General features: G+C 40.1%; 1 pseudogene; it reads right to left on the bottom strand.

Moving 5' to 3' along the window:
• Window positions 1–877: 877 nt before the first annotated feature.
• Window positions 878–12,978, bottom strand: LOC125097196 (DNA ligase 3-like; annotated as a pseudogene).
• Between the last annotated feature and the right edge of the window lie 934 nt (window positions 12,979–13,912).

Below are 13,912 nucleotides of genomic sequence, written 5' to 3'. Positions count from 1 at the left end.
AGCAAAAATGAAAGAGTTACAGTATTTTATTCAAGACTTAAGGGACTACTACAGTTAGCTAGACATCATGGTATTAGCATAAATGAATATTAGGTCATTGGAACAGCATAGAGAATCCCAAAATAGACTCTAACATATACAGTCATTTGATTTTTTTAAACTGCAAGATATTTTACTTATTTTTTTTTAAAAAGCTTATTTTCAAAGAAAATAAAAAGACAACCAAGCCAGCACTCAGATCTGAAAGATCTGTGTAAACCAGTAGAAGAAACTGACTTCACTGATGGCACCCACAGCAACTAACTCCTAGCAGGGAAGAGATCAAGCACAGTTGTTGGTTCTGGAAGATGCACTGCTTGAAAAAAGGCTACCGTCCCTGTTAAGGTTAGGGTACAGCATGAAATCAGCCATAATACCTGGCTTGCTACAATGTAACTAGAGGCCCCTTGAGGGCAGGGAAGGTTTGGGAGAAGGGCATGAGCCTTTGGAATACCCAGGTCTGTGTTCGTACTCTGCCCTTGGAATGCCCGGAAGCTTTCTTAGCCCAAACAGCCACCATGTGATCTAAGAGATGCATGTGTTGTCCCTCAGGCTATGTTTCGTAGAACATGCAGATTAGCTTATCATATCTTTCCCTTAAACAGACCCTCCTAGTTTCAGTAAGACCCCTTGTCACACATCAGGAGCTTGAGAACAGTGATTAGGATTTTTGATTATCTTGAAGGACCAATAAAAGCAGGAGCAAAGAAGAGCAAAGGGTCTTCGCCTTTGAACGTTGACCCCCTTGCCTTCTCCTCTCTTTCACAGCAAAGTTTGGAGTAGTCTTTCATCAGTCAGTACAGGGATTTCTGACCATTCCTGGCATGTCCCTCCATCCCTAACCCTTTAGGGAAGAAGGAGGCCCACAGTTCTTACAGGGAGCTACCAGCCTCTGCTTCCAGATACATGCCCAAACCTACTCTGGGGAGACCTGCTAGAGTTCTTGTCCCTGATCTCCAGTACCTATGTGGCTGAGGAAATGTCAAATTCCTGCACCAGGTCCCGACTGAATGCCACAAAGGAGCAACTGAGGCAGCTGAAGTCTGGTGTGGAGGGTGGCAAGTAGATCTGCACCTCAGTGAAGATGTCCAGTAGCACTTTTGCTTGGCCCTCCTCATCAGGAGACTTCTCTCTCACTTTCACAGAGGAAGGTTTTGCTGTCAGCTTGTTGCCGCCTTTGCTACTGCAGCTACTCAGTCTCCCTCCTGCCTTCTTGGCACTGGTGGAGGGCTGCTTTGGGGACCCTTGCAAGATCCAGTAGGCTCCAACGTACCCTTATTCACTTCACTGCTGCCCCGTGTAGTGGCGTTGCACTCCTTTTCAGCTGCCACAGTGAATCCGGCCCTCTCCTTGGACAGCGGCTATAGTTCCTTGAATTGGGGCAGGTTAGTGGCACACTTCCAATCCCTATCATCATGGACCTGGGTACTATGAGGAAATCAGATGGAGATCCCATCAGCTCTGTGAGCCTCAGATTTGGAGGATTTAGTCCCTGTGATCTTCCACATGGCAGCTTTCTTTGAGTCTGGGACAGTAAGTCAGGGTAGCAGATCTTGTTGAATTTCAGCCAGTTAGGTATCTTTCTAGGACCCTTGCTGATCCTCACCACTTTCAGTTCCTTCTCTAAGGAACAAGTGTCATGTCATCATGGCCTCCTGCACACTTGGTGACTGTGCATCACTTCATCACCTCTGGCCATTTGGGTCATAGCAGCCCATGAGGAAGATGGACATCATGCCTCCTTTACTCCCACATCCATAGAAGGCTCCAAGGCCCCTGGGTCAGTTGTGTCAGCCTTGGCCCACTCATTTAAATAGTCTTTGTTCACTTTCATCCAGTGCTGCTTTCCAGGCTCATACTTACCCTTCACATCCTTCAGCTCTAGCCCTTCCAACCATCCTCAGGTTACCAAATTTATCATGTCAACCAAGTCTGAAGCTTTAGTGACTTGCTTCATTTCTGAGAACATGATCAGTTGGGAATTTCAACCCTGTTATCATGAAGAAACTTTGCTGCTCACACAGAGTTCTGTCCATCAAGCTGACATTGAAGTAGATACAATCAAAAAAGAGGCAGAAATTAGCATCCTGGAAGGCAGCTTTCTGATATACTCCCCAAGTCCCAAAGGGCTGTGGTTTGGCTGTCTTAGTGTCATTCAGGAGGACCTTAGAGTCCAATATCATGCTGTGACCCCCACAGAAAGGCTGGAGGATGTAGTCCTTAAGGTGGGCCACCTTAGGAAGCAGGATGGGCTTGAGTGTGTGGCTGAAGTAGCTGAAGTGGTTCCTGTTCTTATGCACCTAAACTTGCTCCCCACTATACTTGATCTCAGAGAACAAGCTATTAGGACACTCCTTCATTGCATGTTTGATGGACTTGTAGGCCACAGCCAGCCTGGGCTGTACTGGCATCATCAATGAAGCCTGGATGCTTAGAGCTCATCTCTGACCTAGCTCCTCCGCTCCTCCTCCATTCCTGCTCATTGCAGAGGACCCACTCCACTAGGTCCTGCAAGTTTCACAAGGCTTTGAAGGCTTTATAGGCACTGGGGCTAAGGGCATCTAACATATGTTTTGCACCTGAGTTCATCTTCAGATCATATTTGACCAACCTGATGATGTACTTAAGGTCATTGCCTGGACACCTGGAGGTGATATTCTACAGAGTCTGTTGCTGCTCATCCTCCTTGGTGAGCTTGGAGAGTTGAAGGAGGAATTCACTTCTTGGGTGGTAAGGAGGTTCTTGGCAACTGAGTGGAAAGACTTTCTCTGCTCAGAAAAAAACTCTGTCTCTGACACTTCACTGTGCTCTAGGTCTCATGCCATATCATCTGGGTTGCAGTTAAGAATGTGACTGAAAAACTTCACAATCTACTTATTATTCAAGTTGCAAACACTTTTAATAATACCTGGTGGCTGCGGCTTCATTTTTAGGTACACATCACTGTGGAAACCATCTCTTGCTGAACTTTTCCAAAGGAAGTCCTGGATGATCTGGGTCTTTGTGTCGTAGACAGGATTTTCAGCCACCATGGCACATCACTTCCAAAGCTCACATAGCAGACAATACTAATGCTTGGGGACACATTTGGAGAGGAGAGACTTGCCTTAAGTGTCTGGCTTGAGCAGGCTTCCCCAAAGTTTTTGGGCTTGACTGAAAAGCCAGAAAATTTCTGGGGATTGGTGTTGGTGACAAATGAAACATCTTTCACTGGAGATGTCACCTGGCCAGTGGCTATTAGCTTAGCTTGGACAATGGCTTTCTTCTTTAGTGTGCTTGTTGCCTTAGAAGACAGATCTGCAATGTGCTGGCTTATCTGTTCCTTCTCATTATCTTCTAGCTCTTCCCAGCTTTCCAGCTCTGTGTGGTCCTCAATATTTTTTGTGGTGGCCTGGGCCCACTCCATTTTCTCAAACATGCATTTAATATGATACCACTCTCTCATATCACCCCTGGACGCTGAGAAGGGATGGGCACCACTGTGCTGATGGGTGTACACTCTTCACAATCTTTTCATTGCCTTTTTTTTTTTTTTTCAACTAGCTATGCCACGCTAGGCACAGTCCACATAGAACCATTGCTTAGCTGTCTCACAGGGGCCACTGCAGAATTCCACCTGTGACCCAGCAAGAAAACAAGGCAGGTGAAGCATGGTCTTAGATTACTTTCCTGGAGGACAGAACAGGCTTTTTTTTCTGGAGGAGGCAGTTCCCATGAAGCAGATCTGTTTCTGACCAATGACTGAATTGTTCTATGTCAGGCCAATGATGCTGTTCTTGGAATGGGCACAGTTCTTTTCACCTGAGTGTGTAGAGGGTTGGTGGGAAGAGGCTCTTGAAAGCCAGTTATACAACTCATGGAATGACTGGGAAAATTAAAATGATGTACATGGATGAGCTGATGGGGGAGACTCGGAACTCCTTGCCTTCTCCCCTCTGGTGTACCCCACAGGCCCAGACCAGGCACCCTTGGGCTGTGCATGCCGTGTCGGTTTGTCTACAGTCATATGATTTTGATAATGGGGCTAAGGCAATTCAAAGAGGAAAAGACAATTTTTCATGAAATGGTGCTGGATAGAAAAATGAGAAAAAAAAAAGAGGGGGATAGAGAAAATGACTCTTATCACACTAAATGTATTAATGTGGATCACAGATCTAAATGTAAGAGCTAAATGACATTGACTTTGGTAAGATTCTTAAGTGAGAGATGAAAAGCATGTGCCATAAAAATAATCCATTTTCATCAAAATGAAATAATGCTTTTCAAGGGAAATTTAAGAAGTCAAAAAGAACAACCGTAGACTGTGAAAACATATTTACAAAACATATCTAAAATGGACTTGTGTCTAGAATACATAAAGAACACTTACAATGCAGTAATAGTAAGAGAAATAATAAAATGGGCAAAATATTTTCATAGACACTTACCATAAGAAAATATATAGATAGAAAAGAAGTACATGAGAAGATGCTTAACATCATTAGGGCAATGCAAATTAAAATCACAATGAGATAACTCTATGTACCCTCTAAAACAGATAAATTTGAAAAGGTTATTGCTACCAAGGAATCACAGCAACAGGAATTCTCATGTAGCACTTGTAGAGGTGTTAAATGGGTACTATTTTGGAAAACAGTTTGGCATTTTCATAAAAATTTAAACATAGATTTTCCATATGAAATAGCCATTCCATTCGAAGGCATTTAAATAAGAGAAATAGCCAATACACCCATCTTTCTAGTTACTTTATTTGTAATAGAAACTGAAGGCAATGCAAAATCCTTCAACATTGAATGGATTAACAAATTTATATAATCTGTACAATAGTATTCAGCAATAAGAAGAACGAATTACTGTCACATGCCTCAAAATAGATGAATTCCAAAAGAAGTATGTTTAGTGAAAGAAACCAGCCCCCCCCCCAAAAAAACACATACTCTGTTTTAATTTATATAAAATTCTAGAAATGAGTAATGTTATTGAAGGGACACATGCCAGTGATTGACTGGAGGTTATGCAGGAGGAAGAAAGAATAATGGATGTGTTAGAAAAGAGCGTGAAGAACCCCTTAGGGTCACAGACATGTTCACTATCTTAATTATGCTGATTGTTTCACAGGTGTATAAGTATGTCAAAACTTATACAAATTGTAAACTTAAGATCTGTCCAATATATTTTGTGTCAAGCATATCTCAAGAAAGCTGTAAAATATAATAGCCAAGTAAGCCCGAAACAAATAGTCAAAAGAAAGAAGTAAGAGTAAGGATTTTCAAAACAGAAAATATTACCAAGAAAAACAATACCAAAAATACACAAGAATTAATCAACCAAAATCAAAGACTGGTTATTAAAAAATGACAAGTGAAGGGCATCTGGGTGGCTCAGATGATAAGTGTCTGCCTTTCCCTCAGGACATGCTTCTGGGTGCAGGGATTGAGCCCCACGTTGAGCCTCACAACAATCCTGGTTTAGTGGGGAGTTTGCTTCTCCCTCTGCCTCTCCCTGCTGCTCATTCTCTCTCTCTCTCTCTCTCCCTTTAACTGTCTCTCAAGTGGATAAATAAAATCTTAAAAAAAATACAAGTGAAAGAGCCATCTGGCAATATAATTAGAGGGATAAAATAAACTACTAATAATATGTATTAGGAATTAAGAGTATAACAAGGTATATAGAGAGGTTTAAAATCAGAAGAAATAATATCAACTTTTCAATACTAATGTTTAAAACATGGATAATATGGACAATTCCCAGAGGAGTAAATTGTACTAATTTAAAAAGTAATTGAAACTCAAACTTATAATTATTATTAATCTGTAAAAATATATTAACAATTTAGCCCCAGACTAACACAATGTTACAAGTGTTTACCAAACTTTTAGTGAAATTGTTGCCTATTTTATATTCACTTTTACACAGAAAAGCTAAATAGGAAACATTTTCCAATGCATTTTGGAGGCTGCAGAAATGGTATCAAAAGTGGATAAAGATACTGGCAAATAGTGTTATTTTCAGAAATGCAAGAAGAGTTTCATGTTATAAAACACTGATTAAAAGAGGCAAAATATTTTATCAGTAGATTCAGGGAAAAGCATTCAACTTCATTTAACACTCATTCATAATAGAAGACTTCTTCACCTTCATAAAGTGTCTCTATCAAAAACCTATAGGAAATATGCACAACTGAGTACAGAAGCATTCTTTATAAAGTCAAAAAGAATTTAAAGATACCTGATAGTACTCCTCTTATTCAACACAGTATTGCAAGTCTAGTCTTTGTAATGGGACAAGAAATAACACATAAGAATAGTAAGGTTTTGAAAGGAATAACTGCTTTCTTATAATTCAGAGACAATGTGACTAAGTACATCAACAATCCAAGTTTAATTCCAATCTGTTAGAATAAATCAGAGAATTAAGTAAAATTGTTGGAAATTAATCATTATACAGTAGTATTTCTATATGTCAATCTCTTAGTTTGAGTTTCCCCCGAAAGCAGAAACTAAAACAAGAATTTGGGTGCAGTTAGTTAATTTTTGATGAACTCGAGGAGCAGTAGTTAGAAAGCAGGAGAGTGAAGAAGGAGAGGAGCAAAAGTCAATACACTGGTGAATTATTGAAGTCACTGCTATAGATGGTGGGTGTTTAATTTCACTGTGACATCTGAGAAGCACAGAAAATTTCAAATTATTAGTTGAAAGGACAGGACTCTGGGTCATTTATCCATGGCTCCTGTGCCCCCTTGGTTGGAGTTTGTTCTTGATGGCATTAACTTCCCCAGACTTCTCTGCTGTGTGTGGGTGTGCACCTAGAGGACTTCTGTGGATTCAGGGAAGACTCAGGAAGTCTTTCACACGGAATAGTCTGCCACAACTAAGGCTGGAGTCAGAGGTGAGTGGAGGGGATGTGACATAAGACCCCAAAGGCATCTGTGACAACCAAGAAGATAAAAACTTAAAAAAAAAAAAGACAAACCTTTTTTTTTAAGTTTTAAAAAAAAATTTTTAAAAACTTTGCAATCACAATAACAAATATCTCTCTGCCTATTTGTATGTGTCTATCTAAGAGTAAGCCCAATAAAAGATTTGTGAAATCATTGCAGAGAAAATGGAGAGGTATCGTCATCATGGATGGGAAGACTCAATATCTATCTCCCTCCCTGTCTTCCTCCCTCCCTCCCTCCCTTCCTTCCTTCATTATTATTATGTTCAATTAGCCAGTATGTAGTACATCATTAGTTTTTGATGTAATGTTCAATGACTCATTATTTGCATGTAACACCCAGTGGTCATCCCAACAGGAACCCTCCTTAATACCCATCACCCAGGGGTACCTGGGTGGCTCCGTCGGTTAAGCGGCTGCCTTCAGCTCAGGTCATGATCCCAGGATCCTGGGATCAAGCCCCGCATCAGGCTTCCTGCTCAGCAGAGAGCCTGCTTCTCTCTCTTCCTCTGTCTGCCACTCTGCCTACTTGTACTCCCCACCTCATTCTTTATCAAATAAATAAAGTCTTAAAAAAAATCACCTGGTTGCCCCATCCTCCCACCACCCCCACTTCTGTAATCCTCAGTTTAGTTCCCAAAGTCCAGAGTCTCTCATGGTTTGTCTCCCTCTCTGATTTCTTTCCACTCAGTTCTCCCTCCCTTTCCCTATGGTCCTCTGTGGTATTCCTTATGTTCCACATAGGAGTGAAATCATATAATTATCTTTCTCTGCTTGACTTATTTCACTCAACATAATCCCCTCCAGTTCCATCCATGTCCATGCAAATAGTGGGTATTCATCCTTTCTGATAGCTGAGTAATATTCCATTGTATATGTGAACCACATCTTCTTTATCCATTCATTGTTGAAGGACATCTAGGCTCAAAAAGACTTAATATCTTAAAAGACGCCATTTAACTTCAGATTTAATAGTAAATCCAAGGCAATTAAAATTTAAAAAGCAATACTACAGTGATCTTTGTGGGACTTGACAAGATTTATGTATACAGGGGCAAATGTAAGAATTGAATTAGCCAAGATAATTGAATGAGAATCAAGAGGGGGACTTGCCCTCTACTAGATTTTAAAACTTATTACAAAGCTGGAGAAAACATTTAAAAGGTGTTTCTGATGCAGGGAGAGGTGAAACAAATAGTTTATGATCAAACTGGGAGATTTACTTGCAATCCACTTAATTGATAAAGCATTAGTGTTTATATATATAAAGAGCAATGGTAAGTAAGTAAAAAGACAATCCAATGGCAAGATGGGTAAGTGACATGAACCAGAAATTCACTGAATAGGAATCCCAAATATACAATAAAATATGAAACCAAATCACTAGTAATCAGGGAAATGAAAATTAAAACAGTAATTATATATAATTTCACCTTTATCAGATTGGGGAAAAATTCCTAGAATAACAACTATTAATAAGAAAATGTAAAAGGGAATGTTCATGCATTCCTTCAAGTGAGTTGCTTCAAGTGAATATTGGTGCAAAGTCTTTGTGGATCAATTTTTTTAGTATCAAAGGTAGCTGATGCTGAATTTATCCACTGAAATGTATCTCAGTTGTGTTCATTGCCCTGGCTCTGGTGTATCAGTACCTGATGTATATTAGGTTCTAAGTGACTACCTATCTTACAATCAGTAACCTTTTTAAAGTAAGCTTTTGCCATATAACCAACCATCTCCAAATTTAGTGGTTTAAAACAACTTACAGCTCACAAGTCTGTGGGCCATCAGCTTTGGTTGGGACAGTTCATCTCTGGCTTACTTATAATGCCATCTAGGCTTGCTAATGATTTTAGGTCTTGACTAAGATCTGGGAGCCTTCTCTCCTCAGGCTTTTTATCATTCTACATGTTAGCCTGGACTTTTTCACATGTTGGCAAAAGAGCTTCCAGAATCAAAAGAAGGCAACTGGCAATGTACAAGCAGATTTTAATCCTCTCCTTTTATCACATTTGCTATTATCTATTGAGAAATGTGGAGGATATGAGATTTTATTTTCCTTGCAAGTTAATAAATTAGCCTGCTATAGTTTTCTGGGAGCCAGTAAGAAGATACCATTCTCTCAGACCAGATCCAAAGGGTCCAGTTACAGCATAGTAAATAGCATGGGCATCATTTTTACAACAGTTTTTCTTGCCTCTCAAGTAATATGAGAGTGACAGAGGGGTGGATGCTTCAAGTGTGGTGGGTTTCAATCGGAGCTGAGGAACTCTGAGCTTACAGAACCTAAATCTTTTGTGACCTGTTAGCAAATCCGCCTTTGCCCCAGAGGAAGATATCATCTTTTTGTTGTGGGATGATACATGATGTAGGATATTAAGCAAATCTGTCCTTTGCAGGGAGACACTCTCTTTATTCTCAAGGCTATTTGCTATGCTAACATCCTTGAAAAAATAGGCTGGAACAAAAGGCCAATTAATGCCTTGTTTATAAGAGGTATAGAAATGTGAGAGAGCCATAGAGAATTACCTTCTAACAACATCCCCTTGGCTGAAGAGTACATGGACAAGCCTAGAGTCAGTAATGGGAAGAGATAATACAGGGGCATGGATAGAGGGAGGCATGATTTATTAATTAGTATAACAACCAATCACATCCTTCAATCCAGCAATTCACACCCAGGTATAAGGTATTCTCATACATATCTACAAGGTGACATGTACATCTATCACAATATTTTTTTTTGTACAAGTGAAATATTGGATACTATGTAAAAGTTCCTCATAAGGGGAATGGATGTATACATTGTGAATATTCATATGAGTAAATGACAGTATGAAAATAATAATAAAAGGTGACTTTTATTGAGTGCTAACTACATGCATGGCATTGTTATAAATAAATTTATATGTGTAATGCCAGCTCACAGAAATAGAATGGGTATCATAAGCAGGCATTTTAACCAAGATTAGAGATCTAGAGAGATAATGGTTTGAACTATACTCTATCAAAATGGATATTTAGAACAAAAAATTGAATGAAAAAATAAATTGTGGTGGAGACAGAATAAATCCATTTACATAAAATCTAAGGATGTACAAAACAATACTATTTGTTTATTTTTTCTCTTTGTGTCTTTAGTTCTCTTTTTTTTTCTTTAGTATCTATCTATGCGAAAGTTCCAAAGTTATTCTGAGCTTCGCTTTCCTTCTCTTTCTGTATCTATCACCTCATTCCATCATTAAGAATATGTATTTTATTTGAAGCTGGGGGTCTCATGCTGGAGCCAAGCCAAGATTGGCAAAGGAGAATGCTTTGCTGAGCCTGCAGGTGGTTCTTCTACAGAGTTCTTCTGGGCAAAAAATAACACATACCTCTTGCTGCTATTCTTAACTTAAACATTTATTTTTGATACAAATATAATACATGTTCTTTTCACCTTTGTCCTTTGACATTTTCTGTTATTTACATTTATATTCACCATACTTTTAGATTTTTCCAGCTCTCTGTGAAAATCACTACACATTCTTTATCATATCCTCTGATATTTTTACCAACATTCTATCAAAGATTCTTACAGAAATCTTGTGCTTAAACATATTAATGTCCTAAAATTTCCAAAGAAATTCAGCAAATACTTGTTGAGCCCCTTGGATATTTTTTGCCATAGGTAACCCACAGTCTAGTGGGAGAGAAAGACCTATAAACATATTAACCAAACCGTGATATAATATGTGCTTAGACAAATGTGTTTATAAACCACTTTGGGCTCACAGATAAGGGAGTGATTAATTCTACCTTCAAGTCTGAGGGAAAGCCGTAGGAATTAAATGACATCAAGTTGAAACTTGACAGATAAGTAAGGGATTCCATGAGAGAAAAAGTGAGCAGGGGTATTGTGAGAAAGGTAAAGAGCATATACAAATGGTTTCATGAAGCGGGAAGGGTTGTGGAGGATAGAGGATATTGTTGGTGAAATGTAAGTTATATTAAAAGACAAAATTAGAGAGACTGAGGGGCTTGAGGGTGGACGGACACTTTGGGGTCTGGCTTCAACAGGGGCTTTTAAAAGATTTAGGGCAGGGAAGTGTCATGTCCAGGTTTTTGTTTTCAAAATTTTTGTACAAATAGAATATAGGGTGCAGGAAAGTAGTAACCTTGTTTGTTTTATTCTTATATGCACAGTCTCCAGAATAATCAAAACATACAGTAGGTGCCTAGTACTATTTGTTAAATAAATGAGCAGCAGCTAAGAGCAGAGGCAGATATTTCAGATTAGATGATATACGGTGGTCCAGGAAAGTAATGATCAGGTCCTTTATTAACATGATTTGTTTCAGTGAAATGTTTAATCCCCCTCAAATTAGGGAGCCCATATAATTTATTGTCCAAATTGGAAAACTTCTGAAAAAACTCGATGATGCATTTAAAAGTATTCTAGAGATAACAGGTGAGAACTGGACAATGTGCTGGGCATATTTCAAGATCCTAGCATATCAGGATCTCAGCCTGAGGTCCGTGGTCTGGGTGGGGGTGGGAGAGGATACAGCTCTGAATAGGTGGGGGCTGGGAAAGGACCTGGTCAGCTTTGTAGTTATTATCTATGCCTCGAGTTTTTAAAGGTTTGTGAAATATAACACCTTGAGATCACTTGGGGGCAAGTAGGTCGATAACAAAGATAACACGCAATGGGTGCGACAGAGTTTCCCCTGAAGGGGAGAATCTTCTCATTGAGAGGTCAGTCCTGGGGTAAGAAGTGAGCACACAGAAGAAGGGCCTTGGATTGACATTGGTGGAAACCATTTCCACATTTCTTGCAGTCTTATGCTTGGGCACCGAAATGCCTGCGGCTCTTTTGACCAGGGTGAGGGGGGTACATCGGTTTCTCTTTCGAGGAGGCAGATGAGGAGCAAGTCAGAGCTATGGCAACTGTTAAAAAAACCTTAAGGGTAGGCATAGGTCGGTGTACTCAGAGTATACATACAGCTAGTGCCAGATAGGAGTTATTCTTTATGTTGTGTTTCTCTCATTATCTTCAAACCATCTGTAACATTTTCTTTAAAACTGCAGATTTTCTCTGCTTCTACCATGGAGATGCAGGGGAAAGCTAGGAGCGAAAATACTGAAGATGCAGGGGTACCGAGCCAGCAGCAGCTGCCTGGGGTAAGCCCCTCTGAGGAGGAAGGGGGTGACTGCTGCAGGATGAGCGGAGCTGGGGGGTGAGAGGAGCAGTGAACAGAGCCAGACATCTGGCAGGCGTGGCGAGCAGCAAATGGGCCAAATTTGTCACATTCCCCAAAAACATTTTGGAAAGGAAACCTGGTAAAAGGCAAAGCTTTGCAAAGTCAAGAGGACTGAGAGTGTAACTGCAAATTGGGTTTTACAGCCTGAGGCTGGGGAGGTGAAGATATTTGGGTTGAAAAAAAAAAAATGTGGTTTGTTTGTTTATTGATGAGATTTTTCTAATTCCCAGAAGCAGAAAAGGTTTTCTTCACTCTTGCCTTATCTTCTTCCTAGGGCCCATATGGCCAACAACAACCAAAAAAAAAAAAAAAAAAAAAGTCATACTTTCATTTTTTTTTCTAGTTTGCCTTCTCCATTTTTTTTTTTCTCTTTACGTTTTCCCCATCACCATTCACCAGTTTTTTCCTGTATCCCTGTTTGCAGTGGCCACCTACTGACACTGATGGTGCTTCTGAACTGAGGTCAAGAAAGAAACATTCTGGGCTTAGCATACTTCAGCCACGTGGTTTTCCTGCTTCTTGCCATTGCTTTTGTGGGTTTTGTCACTTTACTCGTTTGTGTGCGGCTAGTGTGATATGTTCTCACAGCCCTCCTCTTGTTTTGTTCTTCTTGCTTGAGCCGCTAGAACGTCTTACAGAGCTCACACTCCTCCTTACCCCGATTCTGCACGAGCCCCTTCCCAGCAGAAGTCTGTAACTCACTCAAGCCCTCTTTCATGCACAGAGATGCAAACACATCATTTATTTCTCTGACCATCCTTAATGAGCAGAAGTAAAAGGTTACTATTATTATCATTTTGCCAGTAGAGAAACTTAAGTCCAGAAAGGTCTTTATGAAAGCCTGCTAGCCATTATGATAGAATCTCATACATTAAGTACAGAAAAATCTATTAGAGCTGTTAAAAATCACTGAAGCTGGGACCTCTCGGTGGCATCCAAAGCAATTTTAAGAGAGGGCACTTACCAAATCAACCCACGAAAGAATGTGGAGTAGGAGTCCATGATGACCACAGCCCACGTAGGCAGTGCTGTTCTTCCAAACTTTCCTGACAGCCTGGACACACAGCAGCACTGTTGCTGTCATTAAGAGCCACCATGATGGCTGGTTCTACTGCCTGTTTAACCAGCTGCCAAGTTAAAGAGTGAGGTTTGGTAAATGGTTAGAACAGATACAGTTTAAAAGCAAGAAAACGGAAATGTAATGCATGATTTGCACTGGTTTTAAACAGCATTAGCTTAATTTGTGAGAAATGTAAATATGACCCTTTGGAAATGTCAGGAGCCCACATTAGTGACTCTCGCATTCGTGTAAGACAGAACACACAGAAGCCTGGTGTCCACATTTCACAATTTAAGAGCCATAGTCATGGTCCTTTAACAACTCTGCAGCACTTTTACAAATGTCTCATTAACAATGTTTCCATATCATAAAGCCAGATGGGAGAGGCCATCTTTTATTTATCAGTCTCAAAATAAAATGTTATCATCTCTGGGATTTGAAAAGGATTTTGGTGGCTTCAATTCTCTTCCTCATCTTCTCATCCCCACTATTCCCACCCCCAGCCAACTTTTTGTTGGTCTGAATTGCTCTGCTCCAATGGGAAAGCCAGCTAATTAAGCTGGTATCTGTTATTCATGCTGGCTCTATCAGCCATCCAGCTAATATAAGCCATTGGTTTCCACACTTGCCA

The sequence above is a fragment of the Lutra lutra genome, chromosome 1, assembly GCF_902655055.1.
Source record: "Lutra lutra chromosome 1, mLutLut1.2, whole genome shotgun sequence".
Lineage (NCBI taxonomy): Eukaryota > Metazoa > Chordata > Mammalia > Carnivora > Mustelidae > Lutra > Lutra lutra.
This window is presented reverse-complemented; position numbering and strand designations above follow the sequence as displayed.